Source organism: Pelophylax lessonae, assembly GCF_965119305.1.
Source record: "Pelophylax lessonae genome assembly, chromosome: 4".
Taxonomy (NCBI): Eukaryota; Metazoa; Chordata; class Amphibia; order Anura; family Ranidae; genus Pelophylax; species Pelophylax lessonae.
In genome coordinates, this window is record NC_138771.1 from 492,190,369 (window position 1) to 492,214,060 (window position 23,692).

The 23,692-nt window shown below is 44.2% G+C and overlaps 1 protein-coding gene across 1 annotated transcript in view; it reads left to right on the forward strand.

Moving 5' to 3' along the window:
- Positions 1 to 15,249: 15,249 nt before the first annotated feature.
- LOC309553688 (protein mono-ADP-ribosyltransferase PARP12-like) overlaps positions 15,250 to 23,692 on the forward strand; it is a 95,761-nt gene continuing 87,318 nt past the window's right edge. Inside the window, exon 1 of the mRNA XM_082255039.1 lies at positions 15,250 to 15,341. The gene's annotated coding sequence lies outside the window, so the exon portion shown is untranslated. The remainder of the gene's footprint in view (positions 15,342 to 23,692) is intronic.

The following is a 23,692-nucleotide window of genomic DNA, read 5'->3' on the forward strand; positions in this document are numbered from 1 at the left end:
CTAAGAATTTGGATGTAAATGGGAGCAAGGAGATAGATCTTCATTTGTTCAGATGGGTGGGGTCCAGAGAGTGCTTTTTAAGTATCAGGGTGACCAGTACATGTTTAAGAGAGGTGAAGATGCCAGTAGAGGAGAGATTGAAAATGTAAGCATGAGAGCATAAAATGGAGCAAAAATAAAAATAAAAAATGGAGCAGAAGGGTGACCAGGGAAGTTATGAGGTAATGGGGTCCAGGGGCAGGTGGTTGGTGGATGTTAGAGGAAAGTTTAGCAACCTCCTCTATAGTGACAGGGTTAAAGGGGAAGAATGTTGATGTGGTGGTAGAGATGGTATGGTAAAAGGGGGAGGTCAGGGGCAATCTCATCATAAATGGCATCTTTCTTGCTTTTGAAATGACTAGCAATGTCCTGGACAGTCCTGGACAGTGAATGAGTTAGTGGGAGGTTGAAGTGGGGGATGAAGTACCTGTAAAAAAGAGTTGGCAAGGACTGGATGGCCGGAGTGTTAATAAGAGTGATAAAATAGGTCTGCTTGGCAGCAAGGAAGGAGAAATTATATTTTTAGAGGGCAGATTTGGACATGGTTAGGACTTGCAGGGACCTAGTTTTAAAGATGTTGTAAAGCTAGAAGGTTTTTTTTTTTACCCCTGGCCTATTCTGGCACTTCTCTCCTACATGTAAAAATCATCTTTTTTGCTAGAAAATTACTCAGAACCCCAAAAATGATATATGATTTTTCAGCATGGTGGTTGTTGCAATTTTTTAATGTCACCCGGTATTTGCACAGCAATTTTTCAAACGTGTTTTTTTTTGGGGGAAAAATAAAACGGTTTTATGAATTGAAAAAAAAACGAAACACTAAAGTTAACCCAATTTTTGGTATAATGTGAAAGATGATGCTATGCTAAGGAAATAGATACCTAACATGTCGGATGGGAAAACTCCAAAGACTGAAAATACAAAAGAAAGGAGGCGCAAGCACCTAGTGTATTACCCTTGGACACCTTCTAAAAATGTATTGATTGTCAAAAACATACTCACAAACATGAAGAGTAAAAGTGCATAAAACAAATCCACCTCATGTGGAAAAGGACATGTCTCTGTGTTAGGACCACTGATGCGTTTCGGGAGGCATGCACCCTTCCTCAGAGCTCAAATCCACATGAGGTGGATTTGTTTTATGCAATTTTGTGAGTATGTTTTTGGCATTCATTACATTTTTAAAAAGTGTCCAAGGTAATGCACTAGATCACAGGTGTCAAACACAAGGCCCGTGGGCTAAATGCAGCCCCCCAGGCCATTTTATGTGGCCCTTGCACCTCTCCTGCAGCTGCTGCTCCCCCCTTGTCTCTGCCCCCACCTTGTCTCAGTAGTCGGCAGCAGAGAGGACAGAACTCCTTTGCCAGATCCTGTGCTTCTCTGTGCTGCTGCAGAAAGGCTCCTCTTTGTCCACCCCCCCTCCCCTTCTCAGCAGTCTGCAGCAGAGAGGAGGGCAAAACTCCTCCTACAGATCCTGCACCTCTCTGTGCAGCTGCAACACCACCTTGTCTATGCCCCCCGATCTCAGCATTCAGCAGATTCTGTAAGCTGACTCCAGCCCTCCTCTGGTCCTCCTCCAGACCTTGCAATTTCTTCTTCCAAGATCCACCAGCATCTTCTTCCTGGCAGTAGCACAAGGCAAGGGGGTGCATTGTGATGTAAGGAAGGGTGGGTGACTCTTGATTTATGATGGTTGAGGACTCTTGGCATCTCATGTAAGGGGGCGTGGGGTGCTCTGGACATCTAATATCACAGATATAACCGGCCCTTTGAGGGCAACCAAAATGCTGATGCGGCCTGAGATGAAATTGAGTTTGGCACTCCTGCACTAGGTGCTTGCGCCTCCTTTCTTTTGTATTTTCAGGGGTGAGATTTTGTTGTCAGTAGCAGAATAGAGAAGAGAAGGGTTGAAGTGGTGAAGGTTTCTATGGGTAACTGTTTTACTGGTTGAAATATTGGGGGGGTGAAGACATGGTGAACATTAAACTGATAACGTGGTGATCAGGGAGAAAAAAAGTGTTGGTGTTGGAGAGGTTGCAAGGATTGCAGAAATGGGAGAATACAAGGTCAAGTGTTTCTGTTATAATGAGTAGGAATGTGTATTTATTGTGTTAGGTCAAACAATGAGATTAGTTTTAGAAGTTGAGAGGTAGCTGGGGTTTTAGCATTAACATGGATGTTTTATCTACCCTATTGCATTCTCTCTGTTTTCTTTTATCTTTACTTAAAGCGAAGTTCCAGTCTCCCAGCCAAAATTATACCAATCACATCATCAAGATCATTGTAATTCACCATAACTGAAATGGATATTGGCCAGGTGCACATTGTAATTACTTACTAAATGATCATTTCTCTTTGCTCCCTAAATTCCGGCTGGGGCCATAGAAGGTGTGGGCAGCTGAAGCCAGCCTGGCTTCATTCCCTGGTTTTCATGCAGCTGGCTACCCAGCATGCACCTCCTGATCTTGTGCCTGCGCAGTAATGACACTTCAAGGTGCGCTTTGTTCCGGTCAGGAAATCTCACGATTGTACCTGCATTAGATGCCCGAAGACTTCTGGGATCTATGACATAGGTATCTCAGGAGTCCATGGGCCAGGCTGATGATGTAGGCGCCTAGGTGGCCATGACCGGAAGACAACTGAAAAAAGGTACTTTCTGAAGTCATTTTACCATATAAGTACCCAAGCATTACATCACTATGGGTGCCTATTACAATGTGACTAATTATGAAAAATGAGTGGAACTCTGCTTTAAGGCCTTTGCTTTGGACTTCAGTCCTCACAGGATTCTATTTCAGGTGCTTCTATAGTTGATATATTGGAAGCTATGAGGAGCTTTCTATTTTTATTGAGACTCCTCCTAGGTTCTGGCCATGACTAATGACCCTCAGCCACCCCATGTTTGTCACAATCTCCTTTGTCATTGATTGTAATAAAATTAGAATTTGATTTCTGTGTATTTCTAAAGTCTTCTGTGGTTCTAGTAGAGTCAGAAGAAGCTGTTAATTTTAAATTGCGACAGGATAGCTCGGCAAACTGCACCTTTAAAAGTTGCGTGAAGTGTTTCGTCCTAAAAGGAGCAGGAGCTGCTTTTCAGGTGACAAACGCACATAGAGTAGTGCTGGCTGTATGTGACACGCAGATTCGCATGACAATCGAGGTTTGAAAATCACGTAGCGAGAATGCTTGTTCCCACCAGTGCTGTATTTTGGCCTAGGCTGACAAGGCTCAAGCCTAGGGCTGCACTTTGCAGGGGGGCAGCAAAAACAGCTGCCCCTCCACCTGAGACTCTATTGGCCACTGGTTGCTAGAGCCGCTTCTCTCACTTCCCTCCTCTCTTTCTCACCCCCCCTCTCTTCTCTCTCTCTCTCACCCCTCTTCTCTCTCTCTCATTCCCCCTCTCTTTATCTCTCTCTCTCATCGTCTCATTCCCCCTCTCTCTCTCATCCACCCTCTCTCTCATCCCCCCTCTATCTCTCTCACCCCCCTCTCTTTTTCTCTTTCACCCCCTCTCTCTTTCTCTCTCACCCCCCTTTTCTTTCTCTCTCTCACCCCCCTCTCATCCCCCCTCTCTCTCTCTCTCTCTCATCCCCCCTCTCTCTCTCTCATACCCCCTCTCTCTCTCATACCCCCTCTCTCTCTCACCCCTCCCTCTCTCTCTCATCCCCCTCTCTCTCTCCCTCACCCACCACCTTCTCTCATCCCCCCTCTCTCTCCCTCCCTCACCCACCCCCTCTCTCTCCCACCCCCTCTCACCCCACCCCCTCTCGTGAGATCTCAGGTGTTCATGCTGGGACTTGTAGTCCTTAAATTTTGGAGGGAGTGGGGCAAATTTATATAGGGGGGCGCCCAATTTTAGTCTTGCCTAGGGCAGCACAAAACCAAAATACACCACTGGTTCCCACTATGCAACAGGTGAATGGGGCCCTACACAAGTCTGTATAGGTAAATTCCTGAAATGTCACAATATCAAACAACAGTATAATTTTTCAAAAAAACGTTGCCTTTTATTAGAAAGCCACCCTTGCGCTCCAGTCAGTGACTTTGCCTAGGCTGAGATGATGTCATCAGTCTGCTGCAGAATACATTTCCTCAGTCTCCTCCGTCCCCCCCTGCAGCAGGGGCTGATCTGTGTCAGATATCTGTGAACACAGCCAAGTACTGCACAGGCAGCAGGAATTATGTGATTTTCTCATCTCTAAGATGTCAGTTCAGGAAGCAGATGGTGACCCTGGATGATGCCTGAACAAAGATAGTTTTGTCTTTCTAGAGGGACCGCCGTGCCTTGCCTTCACAGCTTCCACCCTTGACACACTGCCTGCTTTCCCAGCCTCCACCCTTACCACACTGACTGCTTTCACAGCCTCCACTCTAACCACACTGCCTGCTTTCACAGCATCCACTCTTACCCCACTACCTGCTTTCACAGTCTCCACCCTTACCACACTGCCTGCTATCACAGCCTCCACTCTAACCACACTGCCTGCTTTCACAGCCTCCACTCTTACCCCACTACCTGCTTTCACAGCCTCCACCCTTACCACACTGCCTGCTTTCACACCCTCCACCCTTACCACACTGCCTGCTTTTACAGCCTCCACCCTTACCCCACTACCTGCTTTCACAGCCTCCACTCTTACCCCACTACCTGCTTTCACAGTCTCCACCCTTACCACACTGCCTGCTATCACAGCCTCCACTCTAACCACACTGCCTGCTTTCACAGCCTCCACTCTTACCCCACTACCTGCTTTCACAGCCTCCACCCTTACCACACTGCCTGCTTTCACAGCCTCCACCCTTACCACACTGCCTGCTTTCACAGCCTCCACTCTAACCCCACTGCCTGCTTTCACAGCCTCCACTCTTACCCCACTACCTGCTTTCACAGCCTCCACCCTTACCACACTGCCTGCTTTCACAGCCTCCACTCTTACCCCACTACCTGCTTTCACAGCCTCCACCCTTACCACACTGCCTGCTTTCACAGCCTCCACTCTTACCCCACTACCTGCTTTCACAGTCTCCACCCTTACCACACTGCCTGCTTTCACAGCCTCCACCCTTACCACACTGCCTGCTTTCACAGCCTCCACTCTAACCCCACTGCCTGCTTTCACAGCCTCCACTCTTACCCCACTTCCTGCTTTCACAGCCTCCACCCTTACCACACTGCCTGCTTTCACAGCCTCCACACTACCTGCTTTCACAGCCTCTACCCTTACCACACTGCCTGCATTTACACCCTCCACCCTTACCACACTGCCTGCTTTCACAGCCTCCACTCTAACCACACTGCCTGCTTTCACAGCCTCCACTCTAACCACACTGCCTGCTTTCACAGCCTCCACTCTAACCACACTGCCTGCTTTCACAGCCTCCACTCTAACCCCACTGCCTGCATTGATGATTGATGCATTGATGATGCATTGGGATGAGAGAGAGGGGGAGTGAGAGAGAGAAGAGGGGGGTGAGAGAGGCGGCTCTAGAGACCAGTGGCCAATAGAGTCTCAGGTGGATAGGGGGGTGGCTTTTTTGCTGCCCCCCAGCAAAGTGCTGCCCTAGGCCTGGGCATTGTCGGCCTAGGCCAAGATACAGCATCGCATATGCCGCACACTGCATCAAATTGGTCTGCAAAGCTGTCATCCCAGAATGAAGCCTTATCTAAAGAAACACAAGAAAGCTTGCAAACAGTTAGACGAAGACAAGCAGACTAAGGAGATGGATTACTGGAAGCATGTCCTGTGGTCTGATGAATGCTCAATGTGGTCTGACGAATGCTCAATGTGTTCAACTAGAAAAAAACACTAAGAGCTTAATAATACTTTAAAGGCATAGTTCTCCTGAACCATACCAGGCCACGTGCCCTCAACATGGGGGGGGGGGGGGGGGGGCCTTGGGGCAGGGGGGCTCTGCTCTGGGTTTTTTTGGCTCAGTGCAAACCCAATCATATCTCTGGGGAACATTGGTAGGCAGCATGCCCTACTTTTTTGTTGCATCACGAAGCAAAGCATTGCGGCCACAACAATGTGGATGAGCCCATTGCTGGGCTTTGATAGGTGGCTGACATGTCTGTATTGACCGAGCTGACATGGCCATGTGAAATGTGCCTTAAAAAAAACTACAGACAATTTTTTTTTTTTTTTTTGGTTAGAGTAGGGAAGAGTTATATAACCCCTGACAATTTTTTTTTTTTGCCATCTCCCATTGCGGAGATTTCTCTTTACTTTCTGTCCCATAGCCAAACAGGAATTTAGAGGAAATCCCTGCAAATTAATGGAGTTTCTTGGGGTCCCCCAGGTCACCAGAACAAGATTTTCCCTCTATTACTTTTCTGGGGACAACCCAAAATTTGGGATTTTCTTTTACTTTCACTTTCACTTTCAATGCCAATGGTAAACAGGGAAAATAGAGAGGGTGAATCTCCTTAACGGGGACACAGACCGCAAAAAAAACTGACAAACGTTCTAATCCCTCTCCACTCTATCCAAAACTACAAAAAAAGTTTTGTCTTTAGTTATAATTCAAAGCAAAACTTTTAATGAAGAACAAAGTAAAAGTTTTACTTTGATGGTGGCTAACCATTAATACATACATAAAGCTGAACTGCAGGCAAACAGCTAAATACACATGAAATATATATGAGGTGTTTTACCCACTAAAGGATTTGTATTCCATCCATCCAGTCCTGAGATTTACACAACTCTGCCATACAGCACAGCCCTGTCTGGCTGGGTAGGAGACCTGCAGAGAACTGCTGAAGTTCAGTAACACTTACAGGTCCTGCACACCCCAACCTGTGAATGTACAATGCAAGAAGAAGCATCAGACTGATGAGCTTATCTCTTTGCTCTTTCCTACTATCAGCAGGTTTCTTGTTAATACATGAGCACTGCAGAACAGCTCATTGACTCTTTGTGCTGCTTCTCTCTTTCCCATACTTAGCCCTGCTGTACAGGGACTGACTACAAGAGACTGCCACAAGTCACATAAAATTGAAATTACACTGCTTGTACCTAAAAAAAAAAAAAAAAAAATACATTTAATGGTGCGTTAATGAATACAGAGCTGCAATGATTTGTCTTCTATATCTGTCTGGAGTTCAAGCTACAAATAAACTAACATACAGGTGCATCTCATAAAATTAGAATAGCATCAAAAAGTTAATTTATTTCAGTAATTTAATTCATAAAATGAAACTCATATATTATAAATGGATGTGTTACACACAGAGTGATATATTCAAGCATTTCTTTCTTTCAATTTTGATGAATAATTTGCTGGTAGAGGGCTGTGCTTACTTTGGACTTGATAAAACACAGTGGACCAACACCAGCAGATGACATGGCTCCCCAAATCATCACAGACTGTGAAAATTTCATACTGGACCTTATGAATCTTGGATTCTGTGCCTCTCCACTCTTCCTCCAGACTCTGGGACCTTGATTTCCAAATGAAATGCAACATTTTCCACAGTCAGTGATAATCTGGAGAGCAATGTCATCTACTGGTGTCGGTCCACTGAGTTTGATCAAGTCCAAAGTCAGCGCAGCCCTCTAGCAGGAAATTCTAGATCACTTCATGCTTCTCTGCTGACCAGCTTTATGGAGATGCTGATTTAATTTTCCAGCAGGACTTGGTACCTGCCCACACTGCCAAAACTACCAATATCTGGTTTAATGATCATGGTATCACTGTGCTTAATCGACCAGCAAACTCACCTGACCCTAAACCCCATAGAGAATCTGTGGGTTATTGTCAAGAGGAAGATAAGAGACACCAGACCCAAAAATGCAGACGATCTGAAGGCCGCTATCAAAGCAACCTGGGCTTCCATAACACCTCAGCAGTGCCACAGGCTGATCGCCTCCCTGCCACGCCACATTCATGCAGTAATTCATGCAGAAGGAGCCCCGACCAAATATTGAGTGTATACTATACTGTACATGGACATACTTTTCAGTAAGCCAACATTTTTGTATTAAAAATCCTTTTTTTTTTTTTTTATCAGTCTTACGTAATATTCTAATTTTCTGAGATACTGAATTTTGGGTTTTCACTAGCTGTAAGCCAAAATCATCAAAATTAAAAGAAAGAAATGCTTGAAATATATCACTTTGTGAAATATATGAGTTTCACTTTTTGAATTGAATTACTGAAATAAAATAACTTTTTGATGATATTCTAATTTTATGAGATGCACCTGTTTGTACTAAATGTTTAGTTCACATAAATATGCCCTACTAGGACATAAAGGAAGGCTGGACACATAAAAAAAAGTCATTTCAGGTAAATAGCAACATTTCCAGTGTCCTCAGCGTGTCTATTTGTAAAACAATTGATCTGCAAATGTATTCGATTTTTAACAACTATGAATGCTTTTAATATGTAAAAAATGTTATTTTCTGATATTTAAATTGTCTTTCACTGGAGAAATGTAACATTCATTTGGTGAATCTTGTTTGATCCAATGTTGTCAAATCAAAAAAAAAAATCAGAATGTGCTATCATACACTTTTTGTAGGGATGTCTTTGGTAAACATAGCTAATACTGGATGCAAAACATACAGTATATTCCGGGAACATTCAATCAGAAGAGAAAATGCCGCAGTCACATCAAATGCGGCTGTGAAATCGTGCGACTTAACTTGAAGTCGCACAATTTAAAGCCGCATGTCAGTGCCACTTCAGGTGCAACTTGGAAGACAGCTATGCGACTTCATGCACAGACGTCTATGCAATCGCACCTGAACTTGCAATAAGTAGTGCAGGAAATATATAAAAAAAATGTAAAAAAATACAATCACTACTGAACACAACTAATATAGCATTATTCACATTCAGCAGCGCTTAAATCCAATTATTTGAATAGCCTAAAATAGTCCATACAATATTCCATCCAATATCGTAGATAAATAAATATCCAGAGTGTCCATGTATGGGTATACTTGTGATTGTATAGAGACCGTCTTTCAAGCAAAATAACACCAGTGTTCCTTATGGCCCGTATACACGATCCGAAAATCGGACGAAAATTAACGCTTGTGAAAGGATCGGACGATAATCGGATCGTTAGTACACAGCTTACGAGAGCCGATCACGACAGTTCACCCGATATTATCCGGTCGTGCAAGCATAAAAATTTTGATCGTATTATAACACATCGTACGATAATCGTATCATCAGTATGTTGTTCGTCCGAAAAAAATGGTGAGCAGTAGACAGCGCATGAGCAGTAGACATCATTTTCCCCTCACACGCTACAGCGTGGTTACGCATACCGGAAGCTAAGAATTATCGTCCGAGAAAATTCGTATCGTGAGTAACCTCTCCCTTTAAGCGAATATTATTAAGAGCTGCTAGAATACGAAAAATAACTGATGGAACGTCGCCCGATTTTCGGATCGTGTGTACTGGGCATAAGACAGGTTGTTAAAAGCCGTCACCACACCTTCAGTGCTCCCCTTAAGAATGGACACTCGCCAGATATCACTGTACTCTGAGCGTGTATGCATAGGCTGCATAAGCCCTTTTCCCCATAATGTCCAGCAAATCCTGAACTTTTGCAGCACGGATACCACATGGACTTCCACCAATGTCAGGGTCATGGGCCGTGTATGGACGATAAAATGCAAGCAGACAAATAGGGACAGGGATAGTGTAATATCGTTTTAACTTTTATTCACACAACATATGCATAACCCCGAACCCCCTTCTATATATCTGTTTACATTTAAATAGAACAATTACAGCTCAAAGTATGGGGACCGAGTGTACCGCTGCTCGCCGTCCGCAAGCTAAACCACTTCCGCACGCTGAACGGAGATCAGTCTGACCGCGGCTGCGGCGAGTTCCGGAACATCAGCTGGTAGCATCAACGGTCTCCAAGGCAGCAACGTATGTGCGTCCTGACGCGTTTTGTCACGTGGACTTCAACTGAGGACGCTGATACGTTGCCATCAACAGCCTTATGAATACCTCCGGAGACCTCCCCTTCGTATCCATTAACCCTCAGGTAACCGGACAGAGCTCAAAGCGCCATCCTGATCTCTTAGCTCAATGCTTTATTTCATACACCATGGGCATCTGTTTTTAATGTTTTTACTATCCATATACCGCCAATCCGATTTTTGGGGTGTACTGTATGCTAGACACAATGATTCCGTGCCTTATAGATTAATGCCCGGGCATATCTAACATGACAACAACCCGGATCGGCCATTGATCACTTATCTTACTGTGTATGGTAGTTTAATAGTGGTAAAATAAACTCATACAGCCCCAATATATTCAGATTGGTATACTAATGGTTCTAATCTTAAAACCACTGTTCTACAGGTACAATCCGGAGATAAACATTGAATATATTGCACATATCTAATGTTACATCAAATTCAAATATTTTTATATTTTTAAAATTACTAAATCCAAAAAATATATATATCTCTCAATCTTCACACATGTTTATGTGTGCTAAAAACATTGTAAGATCCTCATAAAAATAAATGATTTATATTTTAAAAAACTGGCTCATAGGTAGGTCTATATTACATAAAATCGTAAAGATAAATTAATGGCACATATAAAATATATTAAAATTATTAAAATGTATAAATTCTATATTGCTGAAAATAAAAGTACTAAGAATATTAAAAAATGACCTATTCCTTTTAAAATTATTCCTTTTAAAATTATAAAAGAATATCCAAATGTTTTTATATTATAAAATTAATGGTAGTGTTTAATAATTACTCAAAAAACAATTTACGTCTAGGTCAATGTTCAACTCGTTAGGCGTTAAAGAGTTGGTCTTATAAATCCACTGGGTTTCTTTTTTTGAGAGTTCCCTTACTCTATTGGATCCTTGCCAATTAGCAGGCATTTTTTCTATCCCCCAAAATGTGAGGCTCGATGGATCCCTTGCATGCTTCTCTCTAAAATGTAAGGGAACACTATGTTCTTTAAAACCGGTAGTTATTTTGTAAATATGTTCAGAGATCCTTTTTCCTAGTTTTCTTTTTGTATGGCCTATATAAAGTAAGCCACATGGGCACTCCATGCCATATACCACATGCGTGGAAATGCAAGAAATAAAGTCTTTTATCTCAAAAGTTTTGCCATTCGCACCTGATGTGAATTCTGTGAGACCTCTAAAATGAGTATTAACTTGGCGGCATGCTTTGCATCTTCTGCATGCATGAAATCCTGTTGTATTCCAAAATATTTTTGGAGCTTTTGGAGGATCCAGGACTTTCTTTACAATTTTGTCTCCAATCGTCGGTGCTTTACGGTAAATAAACACTGGATTTTCAGGTAACACTGGACCCGATGTTTTATCCAACCGCAATACGCCCCAATGTTTCTTCATGATCTCCTCAAATTCTCTATGCTGAACGTTGTAATTTGTAATAAATCCCCATTGATGTGCTTCATTGGGTATTTTATCTTTAGGTGCCAAGCACGATTCATGAGGAATGGCTAAAACGTCTCTAACCGTTTGATCTAATCCCTCCGGCCTATAGCCCTTTTCTATAAATCTATCCTTGATCAAGGCTGATTGGGTCATATAATCTTCATCCGTAGTGCAATTTCTGCGGATCCTTAATAATTGCCCCTTCGGTATGTTTCTCAACCAGCTCGGATAATGACCACTGTGTATGGGGAGATAACCATTTCTATTTGTTGGCTTGAAGAAAGCCTAAAGGCCCGTACACACGTACCGATTGTCGGCCAAAAATGTTCGGCCGCCGAACGATCGGCCGATTTTCGGCTTGTTAGTATGATGCTTCCGACAGCCGACAGCCCACTTTCGGCCGAACAGAATCTGTCGTGCAGGCATTAAAATTTTTGTTGGCCAACACCATAACGGCCGATTGTTCGCCAGCCAGTACAGATTTCGGCCGACAGACAGCAGATTTGCAAGACTGGGCATGCTCAGAAAAGAAAAAAGACAAGGAAAGTTAACCATCACATGACATCACTTCTGCAGACGGCTGTTGTTGGCCGACAAAATTCGTGTGCAGTCTTTTGCACTTTTCAACAGACAAGACAGCCCTCGGACAAAAGACGGCCGATCCTTTGGCCGACGATCGGTACGTGTGTACGGGCCTTTAGTCCTAATTTTGTTGTCTTCAATCATAACAGAAGCATCAAGGTAATTGATCACCTCTTTACTCCATGTATATTCCAATTTTATATTTTGTTCATTAGTATTCAAATGTTCCATGAAGTTTTTCAACAATGTTTCTGTTCCGGCCCAGACAAAAAATAGGTCATCTATATATCTTTTGTAGATTAGGAGTTGCTCTCTGTAATTCGCATATATGCTCCTGTCCTCCCACTCCCCCATAAAGAGGTTTGCGAGGCTGGGCGCAAATTTTGTGCCCATCGCAACTCCTCTTTTTTGCGTGAAAAAAAGTGCAGGAAATACTTTCAAAATCGGTGCGACTCCGATGGAGTCGATGTCGCGCCGATTTGACCGCTTCCATTGCGGACAATAGGGTGCAACTTGTCATGCGATTTGAACTATCAAGTTGCATCACAAGTCGCACCGGTATGATCAGGGACTTAAAGAAAATACTTTAAGAACATGGGCTAAAAGAGATATTACCTAAGAACATTCAATCCCAACAGAAAATACCTAAGAACATTTGATCAGAAGAAAAATACCCCAATAAAGCCCCGTAAACACGTACCGATCGTCGGCCGAACGATCGGCCGTCTTTTGTCCAGGGCTGTCGTGTCTGTTGAAAACTGCAAAAGACTGCACACAAATTTTGTCGGCCAACAACAGCCGACTGCAGAAGTGATGTCATGTGATGGTTAACTTTCCTTGTCTTTTTTCTTTTCTGAGCATGCCCAGTCTTGCTAATCTGCTGTCTGTCGGCCGAAATCTGTACTGACTGGCGAACAATCGGCCGTTCTGGTGTTGGCCAACAAAAATTTTAATGCCTGCACGACAGATTCTGTTCGGCCAAAAATGCGCTGTCGGCTGTCGGAAACATCATACTAACAAGCCTACAATCAGCCGATCGGTCGTCGGCCGAATATTTACGGCCGACAATCGGTACGTGTGTACGAGGCTTAACATTCAACCCTGAAAGGAAAAACTTTAAAAACATTGATCAGAAGAGATATTACCCTAAGAACATTCAATCCTAACAGGAAATACCTAAGAACATTTGATCGGAAGAGAAAATACCCTGAGAACATTCGTTCCAATGAGAAAGTACCCTAAGGACATTCCATCAGAAAAGAAAATACCTTGAGAAATTTTAATCCTACGAGAAAATACCCTAAGAACATTTAATCCTGGGAGAAAGGGCCCTATGGACATTTAATCCTGGAAGAAAAGACACTAAGAACATTTAACCCTGGGAGAAAGGACCCTAAGAACATTTAATCCTGGGAGAAAGGACCCTATGAACATTTAATCCTGGGAGAAAGGCCCCAATGAACATTCAATCAGAAAAGAAAATACCCTGAGAATGTTCATTCCTAAGAGAAAATACCATGAGAACATTCAATCCTAGGAGAAAATACCCTAAGAACATTCAATCCTGAGAGAAAGTCCCCCAAGAACATTCAATCAGATGAGAAAATATCCTGAGAACATTCAGTTCTGAGAGAAAGTACCCTAAGAACATTCAATCAGAACAGAAAATACCCTGAGGATGTTCAACCATAAAAGAAAACACCCTAAGAACGTTCATTCATAAGGTAAAATACCATGAGAACATTTGATCCTAAGAGAAAATACCCTAAGAATATTCAATCCTGAGAGGAAATACCTTAAAAACATTCAATCAAAAGAAAAATACCCTAAGAAAATCCAATCCTAAGTGAAAATAATGGAAGAAAGGTTGATCTGAAGAGAAAATAACTAATGCCCCATACACACGTGCAGATTATCTGAAGACTTTTGTCTGCAGACTTACCTTTTCTATGCAGTGCAAGGGCCTGCCGGATTGCATACAAATTGAAAGTGTTTAGGTTTGACCTCATATTATATGGTTTTGGTAAGTCTGCAGACAAAAGTCTTCAGATAATCTGCACGTGTGTATGGGGCATTAGGCACATTTGATTGGGAGAGAAATTACCCTAAGGACATTCAATCCTATGAAAAAATACCATAATGCCCCGTACACATGTGCAGATTGTCGGCCGAAAAGATTCGGCCGATTGTAGGCTTGTTAGTATGATGCTTCCGACAGCCGACAGCGCACTTTCGGCCAAACAGAATCTGTCGTGCAAGCTTTAAAATTTTTGTATGCCGACACCAGAACGGCCGATTGTTTGCCAGTAAGTACAGAATTCGGCCGACAGACAGCAGATTAGCAAGACTGGGCATGCTCAGAAAAGAAAAAAGACAAGGAAAGTTAACCATCACATGACATCACTTCTGCAGTCGGCTGTTGTTGGCCGACAAAATTCGTGTGCAGTCTTTTGCAGTTTTCAACAGACACGACAGCCCTCGGACAAAAGACGGCCGATCGTTCGGCCGACGGTCGGTACGTGTGTACGGGGCATAAGACCCCTTTTACACGGACTTTCCGATCAGATCCGCCTGGCAGTTTTTCACTCCATTCGGACACTCCATTCATTCCTATGGAGCAACGGATGTCAGCGCTGACATGTCCGCTGACACCCGGCACTATCCGATCCCATCCTGTCCATGAAATCCAGACTGATAGAAACCTTATTTTCTATCCGTCTGGAGGATTGGATGGGATCGAATGAGAACGGACAGGCGGTCCGTTATCATCCAATCTCCCCATAGAGGAGAGCAGGGATCTGACAGGTCTGTCCCATCACACAGAGCGGAGACAGACCTGCTCAGCGGGGATCAGTGGATCGATCACCCACTGAGCAAAACTGAGTTCGCCGGGCAGATGCCCGTGTGAAAGGACCCTAAGAACATTTGATCACCAGAGGAAACACCCTAGGAACATTCAATCACATGAAAATACATTATGAACAGATTATTTTGTTCCCATTTGCACAACAGTTTCAGCTTTATACAAATCCCTAAAACTAATGAGAAAATGCTGATTGATTCACACTGAGTGTACATGCAGTATCACTGGACAAACAGCTATGGAATTTTTTTATATATAGACCCTCCAGTGTTATGTGCCAACTCCATGTTTCCCTTTCACTTTCTTCCATCCACCTGTTCTGAGGGGTTGGGGCCTCTCAGCTGTTTCAAATAGATCTGCATGACTCGGTCTGAGTCTCCTTATTCTGTGTCCTGCTGAACAACAAGTGAAGTCAGGCTAAAGCACAGAAGTGGACACGGAGCTGTAAGTAGAATTTCTCTTTTTGTAAATACAATATAATAAGGGACAATTTTCATTGCAAATTAAAACCAAAATAGACAGAGGTCAGGCTGCCTTTTTGTTAGTTTTTTTTTATTTGATATTTGCAATCCTGACTAGACCATTGGGATACATTGTAACAAAAGTGTATTCTTTTTGGCCTTTTTTCCTGACCTAACCTAGCCCACCTTTCCTTTCCAAAGATACATATTTATCTCAATCTGACCGCCATCATTTGGCTGTTTTCTTACACCCATGTCTGAGGCTAGGGTCACACTGGTGCATTGCATGTGATTCGCATGCCTGTGCAGGGTTGCCACATCATCGCTTTAACCACTTCAGCCCCAGAAGGATTTACCCCCTTAATGACCAGGCCATTTTTTGAGATACGACACTGCGTTGTTTAACTGACGATTGTGCGGTCGTGCGACGCTGTACCCAAATAAAATTGATGTCCTTTTTTCCCACAAGTAGAGCTTTCTTTTGATGGTAGTTGATCACCTCTGCAAACAAAAAAACACAAGACAATTTTGAAAAAAAAAGGAAAGAAAAAATTTTTTACTTTCTGCTATACAACAGTCGCAATAAAATAAATAAAAAAAAAAAATCAAATTTCTTTATCAGTTTAGGCCAATTTGTATTCTGCTACATATTTTTGGTAAAAAAAATCCCAAAAAGCGTATATTAATATATTTATATAATTTATAACGTTTACAAACTATGGGATAAAATCTATGGACCCCCCCAATTTTTTTTTTTTTTTTTTTTATTCGGAATGGTGGCGATCATCGATTTTTTTTTTTTTTTTTTTTTTTTTTTTTTTTTTGGGACTGCAACATTGGGGTGGACAAATCTGACACTAATGCCTCGTTTCCACTGAGCGGTACAGTTTGGGAGGGAGTTAGAATGGTCCGGTCTATTCAGGTGAGCGTTTCCACTGCAAGTCGGGCCAACAGGGACCATGCGGGGTTTACACCAAATGAGGTGTTTGTTTTGCTCTTTCATTTGACGTGAGCATTGAAGTTTTCCTGTCCGCCAATCAGTGGAATCTATTGTGTGACGCCAGTAGCTCCGCCGTAACCGTACCGTACCATTTCCTATGGCCCTACATCTGAAGCAGGACCAGGAATGGTGCGGTTTGGTTCGGTTGTATGGGCCACTTTCATAATGGAAACACCCAAAATAGCGTATCGTACCGATCCGAACCGTTCCGCTCAGTGGAAACGAGGCATAAGTGTCAGTTTTTGGGGACCAGTGACACCAGTACAGTAATAAGTGCTAAATAATATGCACTGTTACTGTATAAATTACACTGGCAAGGAAGGGGTTAACATGAGGGGCGATTGGGGGGTTAAGTGTGCTCCTAAGGAATGTTTTCTAACTGTGGGGGGATTGGATCAGTAGGAAAACACAATTTCTCCCTTCCTGTCTGACAGAACAGCCGTCTGCCTTGTTTACATAGGCAGACGGCTGTTCTGATTGTCAAGGAGACGCACAGGGGAGACCAGCGGCGATTGCGGCCGCCCGGTCCCGCGGACTGGCTCCCGCTGTGTTTATTCACAGCGGCAGCGCGGCTCCGGCAGCGCGCACACTCCCCCTAGAGCCTTTAGGCAAAATTATGTACATATACGTGATTTTGCGCTTAAGGGCCACCCTGCCGCAGTAGATGTACAGTGGGCTGTCCTTAAGTAGGTCAGCCTACTGTACACTTATCAATTACACAGGTTTTGAGGCTAATATAAGGCACTAAGTGAGTTTAATTACCACCTTAATCAGCCACAGAACCTGTGTAATTAATGTGTGTCCTGGTTTAAAGCGGTTGTATCCCCTGTGTAAAAAACAAAACAAAACCCTGCAGGACAATGGCATAATGTGCTAGTATGCATCCCATACTAGCATATTATGAAAAACTTGCCTTAGAACGAATGCCCCCCACACGGTCGCCCGGACACCGCTGAGGGAGCTGACATGTTCCCTCGGTGTCTCTTCCGGGTTCGGTGGCTTCTAGGGTTGCCACCTCATCCCTTTAATTCAGGACACACATTAATTACACAGGTTCTGGGGCTGATTAAGGTGGTATTTACACTCACTTTGTGCCTTATGTGCATTATATCAGCCCCAGAACCCGTGTAATTAATATGTGTCCTGGATTAAAGGGAAGAGGTGGCAACTCTAGCCGGCTTCGGCGCTGTGAGTTGCCGGAGCCGCGATGACTTCACTCCTGCGCATGCGCGCGGGAGTTTACTTTCCGGCAAGGAGCTCTGAAGGTGTCAGCGGCTGCATGCAGGGTGAATATCTCCTAAACCGTGCAGATTTAGGAGATATTAATTTTTACCTACAGGTAAGCCTTATTATAGGCTTACCTGTAGGTAAAAATTAAAAGGCTGAGTATACTACCGCTTTCAAGGGATAAGGTGGCAACTATACATATGTGATGTCTGGGCAGTGCGAATTCAGCCATACTGTTTGTTCGGCTGAAATTTCATCATTCGCACCAAAATGGTGTAGGACCCTTTTTTTTTTTTTTTTTTGTCCACACTGGAATCGGAATGTATAGGTGTTCAGACTCATGTGATCCGATTCCACAGTTCGATTTGGGGGTGTCGTTTAACTTTATATTGACACCCGCATCGGTTTGCACAGTGCAGTGTTAACGCACAGGAATCGCTGTGATTCTCGCATCGCTTCAGTGTGAACCCAGCCTAAAGGTGCATTCACACCTTCCTGCCAGAGGTAGCCCCACTGAAAGCAATGGGAGGCTACCAGCTCTCACAGCTAATAATGCCCACTCCTATTTAATTTCTCGTGCGACTGAACGGTCTTGGATACAGACTGCCAAGGGTTTAAGTAATAACCACTTGCCGACCGGCCTCCGTACATATACTGCGGCAAAGTGAAACGATGTACCTGTATTTTGTTTAGTTTAATAACCACTAAATGGCACCATTAGGTCATGATTGGCTAGCGGGGATGTCAATCAATGGGTCTGGTGGACTCGATGTCTTCCGGACACCCGCGATTTTCCCTGGGAGAGGCAGACCAGCGATCTGTCTATGTAAACAAGGCAGATCGCCGTTCTGCAAGGGGACAAGATGGAGGAACCAGGATGTCACCCCCCCCCCCACAGTTAGCAAGCACCCCCTAGGGACACACTTAACCCTTTGATCACCACTGATGTTACCCCTTCCCTGCCAGTGTCATTAGTGCAGTGACAGTGCATATTTTTTTTTAGCACTGATCACTGTAATAATGTCACTGGTCCCCAAAAAGTGTCAAAAGTGTCAGTAAGTTGTCAGATTTGTCCGCTGCAATGTCGCAGTCCCGCTAAAAATCCCTGATCGCTGCCATTACTAGTAAAAAAATAAATAAATAAAGATTCCATAAAAATGTTCCATCACTTGAAGACCCTATAACGTTTTTGCAAACCAATCAATATACGCTTAATGGAATTTATTTATTTTTTTTTACCAAAAATATGTAGCAGAATACATATTGGCCTAAATTGATGAAAAAAATTAGATTTTTCCCTAAAACGTCTTTCAGGACAGCACCTTAGAGAGATGGCTCCTCCCTCTCCTCATCAGGAAACACCCCATCCACCAGATTTTAAAAGGAGGCTTCTCCCACCATTCATCAGTTTTTGTGTTTCCTCCGGCCGAGGAACACCTCTGTGGGGAGCTGGGCTCTTAAGGTGCTATCCTGAGAGACCGGGCTTCCTACGTCCACCTACCTTTTTTTTGGAGACGGTTGCTTCTCCCATTCACGCGACCGACTGCAGTTCATGGGCTCCTTCTTCCTCTTCAGTGCTCTAGGCTGAGTCAGGACCCCGCAGAGCACAGCCCTGGGAAGGCATCTTGGAGGAGCGGAACGATTTTTCTTAGGCTTCCGCCGCCTTTTTTTCAAATTTGCCGCCATTTCTCCGGATCGAGTGACGCTCGTCCGGACCGGAAGTGAGGTTCCGGAAAGGGCAGCGTTCTGCAGGGGGCGTATGGCGTCATTTCCGCCGGACGCAGAGGAAGAAGGGAGGAGCAAGCTGGTGCCTTATTCCGGATCCGGTCCAGTGCAGGTGCGCTTTGGTCTCCGGAACCGGTACCGAAGCCACGGGTGATACCGCTGCCAAGCGATGGAAGCTTCTTCAGCGAGTGGGACAGGCACAGGCACCAGTAAGGCCCAGGTAAGGGGTATCTTTATATGGCCTATCTTACTGTGGGGTCTCTCTCCATCCCTTTTACTATCCCCCCGGTGGCTGGGGGCCTGTCAGGGCACATGGGACTTCCCTTTAAATGTCTTTCTGTGCACCTTTGGTGGCCCTGAGAATCAGGCTGACTTTTAAGAAGCATGTGTATGTTTTCCCATTCATGTCTTCCAGGCTAAAAGCTCTGAAACTGTTTCCAAGAGAAAGTGTCCTTCATGCAAAGCAAAGTTGTCGGAAAGTTGGAAAAAGACACTTTGCCAGGGATGTATTGATGCACTAGTAAAGGAAGAAGCATCTGCAGTTTGTGGCGATTTAGTCGCATCTGTGAGGAAGGAATTGGATGCTACCATCCAATCTTTTCGGTCATCCCTACAGGACCCTGCCCTGAGTCAGCCATCAGCCTCACTGTCCTCTCAGGGTTCACAATTGCTTCCTTCGGTGGGGACAGAAGGGGTTCCTTCCACCCAAGGAGATAATTCCCCCTCACATTCCAAGGAGGATTCAGAGGAAGAAGAGGAGGGAGGGGCACAAAGCAGGCCCACTAAATACAAACTATCCTTAGAGCAAGTGGATGGTCTCCTGAGGGCAGTTTATATCACCCTGGGTCTAGAGGAAGAAAAGAAGGAACTGTCCCTACATGACAAAATGTATGCAGGCTTGGAAGAGCCTAAGGGCCGTATCTTCCCAGTACATCAGACCATCTCAGATGCAATAAAACATGAGTGGACTGATCCGGAAAAGAAAACCTTCTTCCCTAAAGCCTTTAAAAGGCGATTTCCTTTTGATGAGGACCCAGGAGCTCCCTGGAATAAGATGCCAAAGATTGATGCAGCCTTCTCCCAGGTTTCTAGGTCAACAGACCTAGCATTTGAAGACATGGGAATACTGAGGGATCCCATGGATAAGAAGATGGACCAGCAACTTAAGAGATCCTGGCAATCCATCATGGGGAGTCTGAAACCTGCCATGGCAGTAACCTGTGTGTCCAGGAATCTGGAATACTGGCTTAGCCAGCTAAAAGCACACATCACAGCAGACTCACCTAAACAGGAAATTTTGGATTCCTTTTCCACGCTCTCCACGGCCATAGCCTTCATTTCTGACGCTTCAGCAGAGTCAGTGAAGATGACCGCAAGATCTGCAGCTTTGTCCAACTCAGCCAGAAGGGCTCTTTGGTTAAAGACATGGCCTGGAGATACAGCTTCTAAAAATAAGCTATGTGGACTTCCTTTTCAAGGGGATCTACTATTCGGGCCTGGGCTAGACTCTGTTCTAGATAGAACAGCAGACAAAAAGAAGTCTTTTCCTGTGAAGAAGAAACAGGCAGCAAAGAAGCTTTTTCGACCTCAAAAAGCTCAGCAAAATAGCAGACCCCAGGAGAAGAGAAGAAACTGGTCGACACAAAAACCCAAAGGGAAAGGAGGTGTTCTCTTCCATCCTCCTGTGTCAACCAACAAAACACAATGACAAGACATTGCCGGTGGGAGGAAGATTGAGGGAATTCCTCCCCTATTGGGCAGCCATAACAGAAAATCAATACATTCTGGGTATGCTGTCCCAAGGCTACAACATAGTTTTCAGAGACGCCACCCGAAAGGTTCTTTGTCACAAACCTCCCAAGAGATGCAGAAAAAGCCCTGGCTATGATGGACCTGTTAAAGGACCTGAGGCGACAGGGAGTTGTCTGTCCAGTTCCAGTGGAGGAACAACATCAGGGATTCTATTCCCACATATTTTTGATAAAGAAACCATCGGGGGATTTTCGTCTTATACTGAATCTGAAACCATTAAACAGGTCAGTTCTGTACAAAAAGTTTCGAATGGACTCAATTCTTACAGTCAGAACCCTGTTAACAAAAGGATGCTTCATGGCATCAATCGACTTAAGGGATGCTTACCTACATATCCCTATTGCCCCTCACTCACAGAGATTCCTAAGGTTGGCAGTAAATCTGGGAAAGGAAATGCTCCATATCCAATTCAAAGCACTCCCTTTCGGGCTATCATCCTCCCCTCGTATTTTTACGAAGGTAATGGCAGAGTGTCTAGCTCCCCTCCGCCTTCAGGGAATCTCTGTGGTGCCTTACCTGGACGACCTGCTTTTCTTTGCCCCGTCAAAGGAAAAACTTCAAGAGGACCTGCACAAGGCAAGAGGTCATCTAGAAGCTCTGGGATGGATAGTGAACATCAAGAAATCGAATCTCACACCGGCTCAGCGGGTTCAGTTCCTAAGGTTTCAGTTATGCTCTGTGGAACAAAGAATCTTCCTACCAGAAGACAAACAGGTCAAAATACAGAATTTGGTAGCAAGGCTACAAACAAATCAGTGGTGGTCGATCAGAGAGATCATGTCAGTCCTTGGAAACCTGACTGCATCAATTCCAGCTGTCCAATGGGCAAGGCTGCATTTTCGACCACTCCAATATTTCCTCCTCAGAATCTGGGATCACAATCCAGAGACTTTGGACTTAAAGGTAAAAATCCCCACCAAGGTCAAGAGGTCCCTTTGGTGGTGGAGAAATCGGACAACCTTGTCTCAGGGTTTGGCCTGGTCCTTCCCGGCAGACCAGAGGTTAACAACGGATGCCAGCAGGTGGGGGTGGGGAGCCCACTGGAACCAAAACCTGGCACAGGGGGTTTGGTCTCAGACCGAGACAAGAAAATCCTCAAATTGGAAGGAATTAAAGGCAGTCGGCCTAGCCCTAACTGCCTTCTCTCAAAATCTTCAGGGGACTCATGTTCAAGTCCTTTCAGACAACGCCACTACAGTGGCATATCTAAACAAGCAAGGGGGCACAAGAAGCAAAACCCTTCAGCTTTTGGCAACGGAAATTCTGCAATGGGCGGAAAGGCAGTTACTTTCCTTGTCAGCAATCCACCTAAAAGGTACACTAAACAGTGTGGCGGATTATTTAAGCAGGCAGAAGATCCGAGAAGCAGAATGGAGCTTGAACCCAGAAGTCTTCATGTTGATAACCAAGACTTGGGGAAAGCCAGAGGTGGATCTGTTTGCAACGAAAGAAAACGCAAAACTTCCACTTTACTTCTCACTCCACAGAAGCGACAACTCTCTGGGAGTAGATTCCCTGGCACATCCCTGGAGGTTCAGGTTGGGGTATGCCTTCCCCCCCTTCCAGCTCATTCCGTTGGTATTGAGAAAAATCCAAATGGAAAGAGCCTCAGTGATCCTGATCACACCCTATTGGCCCAAAAGGGTTTGGTTTTCGACTGTCCTTCAACTGTCAGTCAAACCTGCTTTTCAGCTCCCTCTTCGTCAAGACCTACTGCTTCAAGGTCCAGTCTATCATCCAGAAGTGGAAAAGCTAAAGCTCACCGCCTGGTATCTGAGGAGCAACTGCTGAAAAGGAAAGGATTTTCAGACGCATTAATTGCTACTCTACTTTCCAGTAGGAAAAAAGTCACAAGGAATATATATGCAAAAGTTTGGAAGACATATAATACCTGGTGTGAATCGAAAGATCAAAAATTGAACAGTACTACTTCAATTTTGGAGTTCCTACAGGAGGGCGCAGGAAAAGGTTTGGCAGTAAGTACCCTCAAGGTACAAGTTACAGCCCTGGGGGTATTCTTGGAAAGGCCCATTTCTTCAGAATCTTTAATCATCAGATTTTTCAGGGCCCTTACCCGCTCCAGACCAGTGCCTGTCAGAAGCTTCCCCAAATGGGACTTGTCGGTGGTCCTTCAGGCCTTCACAAAGGAACCTTTTGAACCACTAGAAACGGTTACACTAAAAAACCTTACCCTCAAGACGGTCTTCTTGGTGGCAATAACATCAGCAAGAAGAATCAGTGAATTACATGCTTTATCAGCTATCGAACCTTTCTTGTCCATATATCCAGACAGGATAATTCTCAAGACAGATCCAGGGTTTCTCCCAAAAGTAGCTTCAACGAGAAACCGCTCACAAGAAATTGTGTTACCTACCTTCTGCCCTAATCCATCAGGAGATAAGGAAGAAGGCTTTCACTACCTAGATGTAAGAAGGGTTCTTATACACTACTTGGAGGTTACTAAAGAGTTTAGATCATCAAACTCTCTTTTTGTTCTTTTCTCTGGCAACAAAAAAGGTCGCCAGGCATCAAAAGGATCAATAGCCAGATGGCTCAGATCCGCTATTTCA